At 39.7% G+C, this 15,086-nt stretch overlaps 2 long non-coding RNA genes across 2 annotated transcripts; both read left to right on the top strand.

Moving 5' to 3' along the window:
- Positions 1-6: 6 nt before the first annotated feature.
- Positions 7-1,406, top strand: LOC125618566. Its single transcript, XR_007349905.1, has 2 exons — positions 7-150; positions 1,089-1,406. It is a non-coding gene; the product is annotated as an uncharacterized LOC125618566 (long non-coding RNA).
- A 1,296-nt stretch (positions 1,407-2,702) lies between these two features.
- On the top strand, positions 2,703-13,813 carry LOC125618494. Its single transcript, XR_007349796.1, has 3 exons — positions 2,703-4,584; positions 8,951-9,094; positions 13,610-13,813. It is a non-coding gene; the product is annotated as an uncharacterized LOC125618494 (long non-coding RNA).
- Positions 13,814-15,086: the final 1,273 nt, after the last annotated feature.

Consider the following 15,086-nt stretch of genomic DNA (forward strand, 5'->3'; position numbering starts at 1 on the left):
GCCGCCGCGACTGGGGTGCTGTGCCGCCGTCGCTGCAGACGGTTATGGTAATGAGCGGCTCTGTCTAGCGAGGAGCGTGTGAAACCCGTCAATCCTGTTTGCCATTTCCCCGTGGATTTCCGAGGAGAGGTTCTGCAGGATGCCCCCAGGGTGAGAGAGGGAACATGACAAGCGCGCCCGCTCTCCCTCCCTCTCTCTGCTCCCGCCGCCGCCGCCACCGCTCCTCAGGCAGCACACGGGGCGCCTTCCCCTCACCCCCACCCCAGCCCGCCCCCTGCCTCCTTCCCTCCTTCCCGCCCTCCCTCCTCCCTCTCCTCCCCTCCCCTCCCGGTGCCCGGGGACACGCGGGCCCAGCTCCAGCCCGCAACCCAGACCCCACGCGCATTCGGCTCCCGCCCTAACCCTGGGGGCTCGGCTCCAACCGAATAATGTATTCATTCTGCAACCTTCTGAGATGTCTTGTCTTTTTTTATTTGGTTTAGTTTTGTTGTGTGTGCATATGATTTAAAAAAACCAAAAAACAAAAAACTGTGCCTTTCCCACCCTTTGCAAAAGACTTTCTTCTCCTTTGCCACAGCAAACGGAGATGAGAAACAGATGTCTGTGCAGGACCAAGCAGTTATTCTCCTCTCCGCCGCCGCCCGCCCCCGCCCGTTCCCCTCCTGAGCTGCATATGTATAAAAAAGCAACCTAGGTCCTGCTGCAACTTGACTTGGCAACTCTTTCTGGGTGGGGATTCTCTGGTGAAAACCTCCAGGGGAAAAAAAAGTAATAAAGGAAGCTATCCTTGGTCAAAAGAATGTAATTTAAGCTCCAGAATCACACTATTTTGCAAATAGTGGTTTTCCCCTATATTGGACTCAATTGGAGTTTGTATTTTTGAAACATTAATTCATAACTTGTGTCTAGGGACCCCTCCATAGTTGAGAAGGGTCATTTCAGGTGTAATGAACACAGGGGCTTGGAATGCATACACCTAATAAAATCGGGGGTGGAAGAGGCACCTGCACAAAAGTGTTACAAGGACTATCGTGTTTGTTTACTGCTACTATGCCAGATGTGCTAAATATAACACTTCTTTAAAACAGTGATCCGCCAACTGAAAAACCAGGCCTCTGGCTGCCTGACTCCCTAGGAATCAGGGAGATGCACAGACTGAAAATCGGGGAGGAAAGGAACAAGATCAAGGATGAGGATTAGCATCTGCAAATTGAACTCTATCTAATTTGCATGTTTATTTCTTAGAATTGTAATTAAATTTGTGTAATAAATGTTTTCCATTTCATTTGTATACTTAAAATTTGGGTGACTGACATGCAGTTAAGTGAATTTCCTTTTTCCTTTTTAAAGAAAATGTGGTTTATTCAATAAAGCAGCAAACAAATATTAAGCATAATTAGAACTAATCTGTTTTGAAGGTGTTTTTGTTGAACTTTGTACATTAAAGACACTCAGAGGTTTCAGGGGTATTAGGAAGCCTGGAGGAGACAATTATGCTGAAAACAGACTAACCCAACAGACTATCAGGAGCATTATTTCATTTTTTCCACAAGACATTCCAGGGTTGGATGCCTAGAATTGGGAACCAGCACCCGTCCTGGCTTTATTTGAAACTATATCAAACTATATTGGCTGATGCATGATGCAGGTCATTACAATGATGATTTAAGAATTGTAAAGATGCCATTTATTTATTTATTTATTTGCAGTCAATGAGAGTTGTAGTCCAGGTTAAAGGTAGAATATAATTTCCATTTGGGTCAGGGAGGAGGGCAAGGAAAGGCACAAGGGCATTCAAAGCAGTGTAAGTACTTGAGAATTCTAAATCTGTATGTAAAACTGGTTATTGTCTAACTCCAATGAACTAAATGTGAGGGCTTGGAGGCATGGCTTATTATTGTTTTTATCTCTCTGTATTAAAGTTTTATAGCATTTAAAGGACTATGGGGAAATCCACACACACACTTGGCTGTGTCAAAATACATAAAACCAAAAGGAGCAAATTAAGCATAAAATTGAGAAATAACATGAGACTAAGAATCAGCATGGGTTGCATTGGCATCTTTGGAGCTTTGCTTTGTCTCTGAGAAATGAGCCTTCTGGGAAATTGGCATTGCCCTAGGGTGAAGAGGACTCTTGGCTTTTAATGGTATAACAAAATGACATCACAATACAAGAATCAAATCATTATGCTTCCCAGTACCCTTGCGGCTCTGAGTGTGAACCTGACCCTGTTTCCTTCAGATATGACATGCCAGCATGTCCTATTGCCGGCTTTCCTTGCCTACTTTTAATCCCAAGTTTACTGTTTTCTGAGATTCAGTGCCCAACTGTTGACAATGTGAACCTGTGTCTACAAGTAGAAAAGGCAGCCATATGTCTATGGAATGAGAAACATCATTTAAAAATTTAAGGTAAGTGGCAGCTATGGCTCGAGTAAAGAACTAACAGCAATTCAACAATGAAATATTTGGAATGAGTGAATGCTATGTATCAGGGACACTATTCGACTGAGAACTATGACATCATCATTTTGGGATATATGTGGATATGTGTGTGAGTTTCCAAGATAGACGGTTGATTATAAAACTTAAAATATTTTGAGCTGCAAATTCACTGAAGGCAGTGATTGTTTTTCTACAGTTAACAAACAGAGTGCCAGACTTAAAACTGCTGAAACCCATTTCACAAAATCTTTTACTCATTTGAAAGGGAGATTTTTGCAAGTAAAAATCTGACTTATTCAGATTTCTGTGGACACAAACCCTGTTTGGATTAATAAAGTCTGAATTACTGGCTTTAAAAAAAATGCAACTCTTTTAGAACAAAAAGAAGCACTCAATCAAATTCCTCTTCTCCCTTCTTGGGACTTTCTCTAATTAGACTTTCTTATCCAATCATTTCATTGAAACTATTCTTGTCGTTGTCACCTATCACTTCCATGTTGCTAAATCCAAAGGTCTTTTCTTGTTTCTGCTCTTTCTTGACCTGTTATTAGTGTTTGAATCAGTTGTTCAATTCTTCCTCCTTCAAATACCTTTTAAAATGGCTTTCAGGATAACACACTTTTCCTGACTTGACTCTTACTTTACTGGGTGATCCCTTCCAAGGCTCCTTTGATGATTCCTCCTGGGACCTCAAAATGTAGGTCTCCCTCAAGCTCAGCCCTTGAACTTCATCTCCGCTCTACAGGTCCTCCCTTGTCAATCTGATCCTGTCTCTTGGCTTCAAATATTGTCCAAATCTGATGACTCCTAAATTTATATCTCCAGCCCAGATTCTCTCCTGACCTCCAAACTCCATTTAGATGTCTAGTAGGTGTCACAAGATTTGCAGATCTAAAACTCAATCCCCGATTGTCTCTGCCCCCCCCCACCTGTGCTACCATTGACATTCTCTATTCATTAACCACATTGTCATTGTTTTTCCAGTTGGTCAGGCAAAAAGTTTAAAACCATCCTTGACTCTTTTCTCCCTCACACCCTACAACTGACACATCAGAAATTCCTCAAGGAATTTCTTTTAAAGTTTTCTAGACACTGATCATTTCTCAGTATTGCTACTACCATCACCTGTCTAAGCCATCAGCACTACCTCATGCTTGGGATATTGCAATAGCCTCCTAACTGGTCTTCCTGCTTCAATCTTTGACCCTCTTTACAGTTTAGTCTTGGCTCAAAATTGATGTCACTGATGTTAGTTTTTGCTAAGACTCTTCCTAAGGTTCTCTATTTTACTCAAAAGCCAGAACTTTGCAATGGGCTGCAGAGGCTGACACTTCCCTGAATTTCCTTGACCTCACTCTGAGCTGCAGTCACTCCAATCATTCTGCCTTCTTTCTGTTCCTCCAACATGCCAGGTCTTGCTAGCCTCAGGATGTTTGCACAGGCAGTTTCCTGTGTGGAATGCACTTTCCCAGATAACTGTGTAGTCCAATGCTCACCTCTTCCACATCCTGCTCAAATATCACTTTCTTAACAAGTCCTGACCACAGTGCTTAAAATGTGAACACTTCAACTCTATATCCTTCTTTATTTTTATCCAGAAGATTGATTAATAAGCTCTGTGTTTTATGTATATATTCTATTTACCACTTCTCTCTTTCTGCTAGGAAGTAAGATCTATATGGCAGATATTTTAATGTTTTGTTTTTTTTTAAATTTATCCCTGTCTAAATCTTCAGTGCCTAGTACACCAAAGACAATAAATACATGTATTGATTGATTGAGGATTTGATCGAAGGTTGTTTCACATATGTACAGAAACCCAACAAGGCTAAAATAGAGCTATTCTAGTGCATGTAGAATGGTGAAGCAGACAGTTTATTTTGTTACCAACTCATTTGCCTCTTGTAGAATTCTTTACCTCCGTGTTCTCATCCATCTGCAGCATTTCAAGACCTGAGGATACTACCAACGTCCTTAGCACCCAATGGTCTCATGCTGCCCTGCCTGCTGGAGAGTCTCCAATACAATGTCATCAAGTGGTGCTGGTGCTCTGGACCAGCCCTCCTTTCTCCCAACCCAGATTTCCGTCATCACCCAGATGCTTCTCCTAAGCTACCATCTTAGACAAAATTGCAAAGTATGTGAAGTTGCTCTCCAGGACCCTATAGTGTTACTTCTTGGCAAAGCCACCTTTGCAGAAGCCCAGAACTCCTCCACTTTCTCACCTTCCTTCAAAACTCACTCAGAAAGGCTTCAATAATTACATGCCTCATATATGCAAGAGTTGAGCTAGGCAAGACGGGTAAAGTAGAAATGAGTAAGGAACAGTGGGATGATCCAGAAAGATTCATTTAAGAAAGTAAAATCTCAGAAGTTGACCTTGAAGATAGATAGCTGTCAATACGTAGAAATGGGCAATGAGTAAAAAGTTTTCCAAGCAGAAGAAACAACTGGAGGAAAGTCATGTAAGTTGGAAAGCAACTTCTCTTTTAGAGAAGAGTGAGTGATCCGGTTTTACTAGAGGGCCTGGGAAAGTAGAAGATAGATGAAGCTGTATCATAATAGACACTGAAAAACAAGATGAGCTTGATTTTCATTCAATAAGCAATGAGTTCATTAAAGATGCTTGAACTGGGGCATGACATAGTCAAAGCCAAGCTTAAGGATGAGTGAGGTCCAATGGAAAATGGTATTGGGAATAACAAGCAGAAATCTCTTTTGGCCACCTAGAGAGGAAAACTGTGGTTCTGCATTAGAGTGCAGGTCTCTGAGTGAGAAGAAGATAGGTGAGATGCCACAGGTGTGAGACTCTTGGACAGGTGTGAGATGGAATGTTTGGGCTATACTTAACTGTGGGAAAGAGGAGTGGAAAGTGACGCTGAGGTTGCTGGTTGAGTTACTGTGTGGTCAAGAAACAGGTTTGAAGGGAATACGATGTACTAGCTCTGGGTATGTTGAATGTGAGGTGTTTATGGAACAGACAGATGGAGCATCCAATAGACATCTGAATGTCCTGGTCTAGCTGAGGCAGAATAAGAGAGCAAATTATAGAACCGTATCATTATTTTAATATATATTGAAGCTGAAGCCTTAGAACTTGGTGCAATGGTTGAAGACATTGTCAAGACCCCAAGAGTGAAAGAGTTATATCACTACTTTAAACAATCTATTAAATGCATTTATTTAGAGGTGAAAACAACATTTGTGGGCTAGATATGTGAGTTATTTCAGTATCATCTGTAGTTAATAGTGTACATCCTTTGGCTTAAATTTAAAAGAAGAAATTAGGGATGGGGTGGTAGAGTTTTAGCAGCAGGAATCTCTCCAAACTGCCCTGAAAGCATAACACAGAGGTAATTTTATGACATGTTTCTGCATGTGGCTGAATTTACTTATGTGCCATCATAGGTGGAAAGTGATTTGTTTCATCAGATAATCCTGAAATAATCCCTGAAAAGATGTTCATTATTGATCATGAGCTCCGAGTGTTATCTCTCTCAGGGATATTTGCATTTTAATATGAGTATCATGACTTTAATCAAAGCAATTAATAATTAATGACATGATTTCAGATGTAATACAAGTCAGTAAGTATTATTTCTTAATGGAAATTCCATAACATATATCGTCCTTGCTCAGGGTACTATTTGGGGGGACCTACATTGGTGAATAGCTAGGAATGATTTACAGTAAGCTTACCAATTATGTGTAGAGAGATGTTCTTCTAACATTCTTGGTAATTTTTTAATTAAAATATTTCCATTGAAATTCCCTTAATATTATTAATACTATATTAGCTAAAAAAGCATGGTAACTAGGTGTCCAATGACACCAACATTCATCTCAAGACTTCAAGGAGAAAATGGGTCCTGAGTCATGTATGAATTTGGGTTGGACCTGGATAACCAGAGAGGAGGAAGACCCTCTGTGTGACCCACATGTGACCATGAGTACTGAGTACTCCAGAAATGAGGGCACTGGATGAATCAAAGCCAACTCGATGCTTTAAAAAAACCTTCCTGTTTGGGAATATGGCCGGGCTGTTGTCAGGAGCACAGAGGGAGGAGGGAAGAGTTGTTTGAGCAAAAGGTAGTGAAAGAGTGTGTGTGTGTGTGTGTACACGCGTGTGTGTGTTTGCGCGCAGGCGTGCTTTGGAAGTGGACTGGGTTTAAACTTTTTACGTAATAAACTTGGATAATAAGTTAATGAGAAAATGGTGACATGACTATTTGCCAGAAATATCACTTTTTTTTTTTGGTTGTTGTTATTTCCATTTCTCTTTTCCAGAGATTTTCTTCCCTGTATCCTTTTTATCCTTTTCCTTTTTTTAAAAAAGAGCATATGTAGTTTTTTTTCTTCACCAAAAACCCAACACACAAGATCGACACTTTCTAGAACACTAATTTTGAAATCTGAATTACTGAATACAGAGGTGCCATGTTTCATCTGAAATCTAAATGCAGATTTTGGGGAGGCCAGGGAGAGGCTGTGCAGGGTGGTGGTGGTGGTGTGGGATGTCCAGAGCTGGACAGCGACACATAAGGCTGTTTAAGCCTAAATATTATTCTCATTGTACAACAACAGAAGCCTCCTGAAACCCTTGTTTTATCATCCCAATAGAAAGAAGATATAAGCCAAGGGGCAAAAGATCCAAAAAAGGGGCAGTATATGGAGAAACTACAGCCACTCATAATTTGATTCAAACTCCCTTTCCTTCTCTTACATGCCTCATCTGTACATTGTTATAAAACAGGCAGGCTAAACATTTTATGCACAGATTAGCATAGTCAGTGATACTGTGTCATCACAATCAAGCTGCACATAGAGAATTAGCCCAACATAGTTCTTTCAGGAGCTGTGGTATCTGTAGACATTGGCAGTATTTTTTTTTTTTAGCTCAAATTTCACCTACAACTCTTTATACATTAATGTATACCTAGTCTGTTTCTGCTTTTTATATAAGATTCAAGCCTCAAAGAAAAGTTTTGGTAACTAACAAGAATACATTCCAATTAAGTAATAATTTGAGCTATTTTTAAAAAGTATAGAGCTGGGCGCAGTGGTGCACTCCTGTAATCCATCCCAGCAGCTCAGGAGGCTGAGACAGGAGGATCATGAAGTCAAAGCCAGCCTCAGCACAAAGCAAGGCACTAAGCAATTCAGTGAGACCCTGTCTCTAAATAAAATACAAAAAATAGGGGTGGGGAATGTGGCTTAGCGGTAGAGTGCCCCTGAGTTCAGTCCCTAGTCCCCCTCCCCCCAAAAATTAAAAACAAAAACATTCTGTTTTTAAAAAAGGATAGAGATTTTAAGTGCCATCATAATTCTATTTATTAAATTTAAGTTGTATGCTCTTTCACTACTAAAATGATTAACACAAAGTTTAAGTGAAATGTGTCCACTTTCACAAGCATGTTTTTCATAGATCAAATATGTTACAGTAGAGATCTAGGATAGTTATGAAGGCATAAAGCCCTATTTAGGATAAAAGTATAAGGGAGACATAGCATTTGCTAATCATTTTTCTCTCCTGTAGGTAATGGCCTCGGTTTAAAGCTCTTGATTGAATGACCATGTATACAACACAGAGAGAGTGAACTATGTCAATAACTGGTGCAGGAAAGGAGAACTAGGGGGGGATACCAGGAGAAAAATTCATCTTTAAGCATTTCTTTGTATTCCTACTTTATGAGTAGTAAAAAGCATGCAGGCCTATCAAATTTCACAACAAAACCTGCTTATGCCATCCGAAAGGTATATTTATTTTCCACAATCTAAAGGGAAAGCCATACAATTGGTGCGGAAAAAAAAATGGAGAGAGAGGCAGAAGGAGGCGGTGGGGGAGAGAGAGAGGGCGAGAGAAAGAAAGAAAAGAAACAACCTGCAGCAGACATCACCTGAGCAGGAAATTACACATCCTGCACACACAGGCAGGCTCTGCACACACATGCACAGAATTCATCTCTGACAATTTAATTGTTTAATGGTAGGACTAACAAGGAATCCTTTCTAAAGTAATGGCATATAAAGGCTTCCTAGTGAAGTTAATATTCCTGCTGCATTTGATGGGTGTTTCCCATTTGTGCAGTTCTGCCCTAACAGACTCCTGGTGTTTGATGGGGAGAAGCAGGAGGGGTGATGGGTCTGTATTCAATAGCAGGATCTGGAGAATGCCTTAGCCTGTGACCTTAGCCATTAAAACAAAAAATCCAAGGCCATGATTGGCACCAGAGCAATTGTTTACGTGGTTTGTAATGTCTTGGCTTGCAGTCCTAAAGATCTGGTCTTCGTGGACCACAGGCTGGGTGTTTCAGGCACAAAGTCCTGCTTGTAGAGTTGTCTGTTTTTGCTCAGTTCACTAGAACCAGGGTTTGGCAGCCATTTCTGCTGAGGTTGCAGGACTTCAGTGTGACCAGTCTTCTAGATAATGACATGCGTGATGCCTCAGCTGCTCTGGTTTGAATTCTCATCCTGAGTCACAGACTCTTCTCATATTTCCTTAGGTTTCAACCTTGCTCCTAGGCTTTCATTTGATCCCCGGATGGCCTGCCTGTTACAGCAGTGTACATAACCATGAACCCTCCTTGGAAGAAGGACCATCTCAAGAAGCAGGAAGTTTTCAAAGCAGACCCTAACGTTCTCATTTGGTAATTTCCATTCTTAATACATTTTACGTTCTTTTGCTCTGAGTGACTTGGCTTTGGATGGAAAACAAAGTTTCATTGCCTGCATCAGAGGAACTCAGTGGAGGTGGTCTGAACACCATGGAAAAGTTGCTTTGCTCTGCAGCATGTTTCCCTGTGGTTGTGAACCACCAGCATGCTGTGCCGGCTCCTCTCACTGAAGCACTGTGTCTCTCAGTCAAGGAAAAGGCTTAGTAGGCAGAGTTGGAAATGACAGACTATTTTTAACACGAGCTTTCTATCCCACAGCTCTGATTCCTACTTCTATTATCATTACTTATTCATAGACTTTTATTCCCAAATATCATTACCCTTTACCGTAATAGGATCAGCAAAGCAACCACTTAAAACAAAACAAACAGATGCAGGAATCTAAGTCCTGTAGTGGTCCTGTTTTCTCCACTGTGCCTGCTCCCTGCCTCTCCCTGACTACCTAGGGGAGAAGTTGATTTTATCAGTCGCTAAGCAGCTTGGCTGCTTCAGAAATGCCAGAGTAACAAAGGGACTTGGCACCAGAAAAGGTGTGAAGGCACCAGCAGTCTAGGAAAACAGGAGGGAGGTAACAAAATCTAAGAAAAAAACAAGGGAGGAAGAAGGAAGAGGAGGAAGGTGGGAAGTGTCAAGAAAACTAAAAAGAATACGCAGTGTGCATTCCTTAAGCTTAGAGTCTGCGGAGGAAGACCCTTCTAAAGCAGACCCCATTTAATTTACAGTGAACCTTAAGTGGGATCCTGGGGTTATTCCCTGCCTTCTAAAGATAGCTACAATGTACTGAGGACCTGCTATGTGCTTTCTATATGTTATATGATTTGCACATCTTTTAATAGTGGGTATCATTTTTTTCCTCCTTTCACATTCATGAAGAAGGTTGAGAAAGCCTGAGTGGCTTATCTAAAGTTGTATTTCTTAACTTAGTGGAACTGGAATGTAAACTTAGATTTTATGAATCCAAAAAAATGTGTCCATAACCATTACAACTTTTTCATATTGACACCCACAGTGATACATGGCCTTGTATTTTAATCAGTCGTTTGTCTCTCCACTCATGCATTTATTCACTATATACCACCTTGTTCCAGAAGTGATTTAAGATAGTGGAAATGACTTGGAGTTATACATATCTAAGCAGCTAGCACACAGTACACTCCAAGTATTTGTTGATCAACAGAGTGGTAGAACCTTGATTTGTTAAAAGTTCAGGATTGTTTCACCTTTGCTTTTTTTTTTTTTTTTTTTTTTAATCCAGAAACTCATCTGTGGTTTGGATATGGAGACAAGAGACTGGATAAATCCATCTCCCCAAATCTCTTATAGACCTAGGCTTCTATACAGGACTAGTTTATCATGTGGAATGAAAATTATTTTCTCTTTCATCATTAATTACAGAAGGGTAAGAAGTAAATTGTCAGGAGGAAAAAAAAAGAATAACTTTACCATAACCCAACAAACACTACCTCAACCAGGTGATCAAGGTCAATGTTAACAAATGCTAACTCAAGTTGATAGTATGTATGCTTGGTGTGTGATGTATTGAAGTGGCATTTTACCTCTGTGGTCTTCTTCCTCAAATCCCATTACTTCAACCTAACCATGAAAAACACCAGGCCAATCCCAACTGAGAGGCTTTGTACAAAATACTTGACTGGTACTCCTCAAAACTGTCAAGATCATCAAAAACAAAGAAAGACTTAGAAACTGTTGCAGTCAAGAGGAATCCACCCAGACAGGATGCCTACATATAATATGGTATCCATAGAACAGAAAAAGGACATTCCGTAAAAACTAAGGAAATCTGAGGAAGTATGGATTTTAATTATAATATCATTATTCATTAATTTAAAGAAAAAACACCCATACCATAAGTTGTTAATAAGAGCAAAAATAGTTGTACTAGGCATATGGAATTTTGTTGTTTTCTGTAAATCTAAAACCTTTGTACACAATTGAGCCTATGAAAATATGTTTACACACACACATACACACATACACACACACAGTGAATAATCCAAGAATACCGACAGAACCTGTAACATGACTAGATGGAGAATATTTGCCCCTATCTTGAAAGCCAATCCAATCAAGATGAATAGCTTTTTCTTAAATTAGTGCAATTTAGTTTCCTGTTGATTTTTGGAGTTTTATGACTGGCTTTTGAATATTTAAAGATAGGGCCAAGTTGCAAAGGAATGATTCAGTCTATTCCTGTGTTCCCAGTAGATATTCTTCTGGAATAACTGAATTCCATTGCAACATATGCTTGCAGAGCTTCCCTGGCTGGCACTGCAGACCTTCCACCCACTACCCACAGTCCAGTGTCAAGCTACTCCAAGGTGTTAGTTTCTCTCTCTTTAGAAATTAACAAGGGTTCCTGAATCAATCCAGAAACTGATAAAATAATTATCTCAATTCAAAACACAAATGCCACATCCTGTTTATACTAATTGGTAACTCCTAAAGTCTTACATGTAGCAATATCAGCAACTTTGTCATCAATAGAAATCTTAGATGTGTTGGGGGCTGGGGTTGTGGCTCAGCGGTAGAGCGCTTGCCTAGCACGTGTGAGGCTCTGGGTTCGATTCTCAGCGCCACATAAAAATAAATAAAATAAAGATATTGTGCCCAATTACAATAAAAAAAAAGAAATCATAGATGTGCACCCAGCACATTACAGTTATTATAGGTATCTTGAAATATTGTTTACACTATCATTGCTTTGTAATTATAGTTATTAGTATTTGCTAGTTATTAGATTTGCTACTGTATCTTGATATTTAATATATTAATTATGCATGTGGATTACTGTATTACAAATTTTAAAGTATTTTGACAATTGTATTTTAATATAATTGGTTTCTTTTGTGATTCTATGGTATTTTAAAAAATATATTTATTTATTTATTTATTTATTTTGTGTGTGTGTGTGTTTTGTTTTGATTTTTTTGGTGCTGGGGATTGAACCCAGGGCCTTGTGCATGCAAGGCAAGCACTCTACCAAATGAGCTATATCCCCAGCCCCCTAAAAAATATATTTGAAAACATTTTTCTGAGAAGGAGTTCAAAGGCTTCTCTAGATTGTTAAGAAAGCTCACAGAACAAAAAAGTTTAAGAACCTCTGAAGTAGTGGAAGAAACTTGAATTGAGTCATAAATTGTGTACTCTCCATCAAATTCACCCCTAGGATACTCATTTTTCTCAGCAGTGCCTACTCTATAAGGAATCACTATTATTATTTGTTATCCTTGGCCATTAGATAAAAATGACTTTTTACCAAGGTTTTAAATGCAGTTCATTGCAAGGAATATTTTTCACCCAATGATTTAGACCATGCTTACATGAGCAAAATGAAATGGAAAATTGAGTCAGTTCTCTAGATAATAATTCACGCTAATAGGTTCCTACATTTGCCTGCAACATCCAGATAATCAAAGAAAAAATGTTTTTAACTTGAATTATCAGCATAGCAACATCACAATTCTCAACTGCACTTCGAATACGTAGATTCAAGTGCCAGAATTGACGTTCTTAAGAAGAGGAATGTGACTCTTTCTGGAGATACTCCAAATACACACACTGAGATAACTCATATATTCCAGAGATGTTTGTGGTTGACTGTGCATCAAGATACATACTCACGATTGATTAGAAATGAGTTCTGTGTTAGATAAACCTTTTTCATTCCATCTGGATCCACAGATCTCTAAACCAATTGGACTTCTGTGTAATACTTCTGTCTTAGGACAGTACTGTCTAGTTCAGACCTTCTGGTCATTTGTATGAATGTAGTGAATGTTTTAAATGGAAACACAGGCTTACTCTTGACTTGAAGTGTATAGATCCTAAGCAATCTATACACAATAGTGTACATTCAATGATCTTTTTTAAAAAATATATTTTTAGTTGTAGATGGACACATATCTTTATTTATTTTTTTGTGGTGCTGAGGATTGAAGCCAGTGCCTCACATGTGCAAGGCAAAGGCTCTACCACTGAGCTACAGCCCCAGCCCCATTCAGTGATCTTTTAAGAAAGCTTAAAAATTTCTGTGATTTGGATATGGTTTGTCTCTCAAGGTTCATGTGCTGGAGGCTTGGTCCCTAGGGTGGTGCTATGAAGAGGTGGTAGAACCTTTAGAGCTGGAGCCTAGTGGAAACAACTTAGGCTATGAGCATTACCCTTAGAAGGGATTGATAAAAAGATCTGTTGCCTGGGGAGGGTGGGGCGTGCATGCCTGTAACCCTAGCAGCTTGGGAGGCTGAGGCAGGAGGATCATGAGTTCAAAGCCAGCCTCAGCAACTGAGTTAGGCTCTAAGCAGCTCGGTAAGACCTTATCTCTAGGTCAAATATAACAACGGGCTGGGAATGTGACTCCGTGGTTAAGCATCCCTGGGTTCGATCCCAGGTAACAACAACAACAACAAAAAGTCTATTGACTCCTTAAATGTTTGATGTCTTGTCTCACCATATACTCTCTCCTCATAGGCATTTGCTCCTCCTAATATCCCATTCACCATGCTGTGATGTAGCCAGAAGGCCCTCACCAGAGCCTAAGAAGATGCAGGTATCATATTCTTGGATCCCCAGAACTGCAAGATCACTCTTCTTTATAAGTTACCCAGGCTGGCTGTGGTGGTGCACATCTGTAATCTCAGCATTTTGGGAGGCTGAGACAGAAGGATTGTGAGTTCAAAGCCAGGCTCAGCAATTCAGCAAAACCCTAAGCAATTCAGTGAGACCCTGTCTCTAAATAAAATATACAAAAGGGCTGGGGATACAGCTCAGTGGTTAAACACCCCCTGGATGCAATCCCTGGTACTGACAAAACAAACAAACAAAAAACCCAGTTACCCAGTCTCAGTTATTTTGTTATGGCAACAGAACATGGACTAAGACATAAACCAAATGTACACTGAAAAGACTTGAATTAGTTAGAAAATCAAATAAAGAACTGGAAAGTCTTTGTGAGTCTGATCTTTTCCATCCCATGATAGAATTCATTCAGTCTAAAGAATGTATTATATTTTCACTCTCAGATATCCCCTCTCATAACTCTACACCTGAAGCTCTAAAGAAGAATTTAATTCAGTTGACATAATTATGTTGAGAAGATAAACTATAGCCATATTGACTCTAGGTAATTTTTGCAACAAAAAGAAAGTTATCTGGCCAGTAGACCATCACTTCAAACACATATTACACATGGTATTAGTTTTCTGGTGGTTTGTTGGCAATCTTTGGTATTCCTGGTCTTATAGAAGCATCACCCCAATCTCTGCCTTCATTTTCTCATGGTGGTTTTTCTGTGGGTGTTTCTCTGTGTTCACATTTCCCCCTTTCTATAGGGACACCAATCTTATAATAATCATATCAGCCATAGCCACACTTCTAAAAAAAGTCACATTCTGAGTGATGAGGGTTTGGACTTCAGCATATGAATGGGGTGGGGGGGGGTGTCACAATTTAAGCCATATCATACACATTAAGTATTCAATATATATTTGAAATATTGAATTGAAAGGTAATATGCCTATGAAAAGCTAGAGGGCCTTGAACTTCATGAGAGGAAATGACAGTACTCAAAAAGCTCTCATGTCAGTGTAACCATCAACTTAGCAGTGAAATCAATTCCAATTTCTCTCTATCTTTAAGGTAATTACTAACAGCTGTTCTTAATAGTGAGAAGAATGAGCATGTATATTGAGGCTTCATCCACACAGTTTTAGAGATTCTGGTAGAGGATTGGATAGACCTATGCTTTTAAGGCTGTGGTGAGGCAGCACTTCATGGTGGCAGTGCATGGTGGAGCAAACCCTCTCACCTTATGCCAAGAAACAAGAGAATGAGCAATTCCCTTCAATTCACTTTAATGCTTCACTGTTCCCTATAACATGGGCATGTTTTCTAACACAGAAAGGATCCTTATGCTAGTAACCCTTGGGTAAAGTTGAGTTCCTAATCT

Source organism: Marmota marmota, unplaced genomic scaffold, assembly GCF_001458135.2.
Source record: "Marmota marmota marmota unplaced genomic scaffold, marMar, whole genome shotgun sequence".
NCBI lineage: Eukaryota > Metazoa > Chordata > Mammalia > Rodentia > Sciuridae > Marmota > Marmota marmota.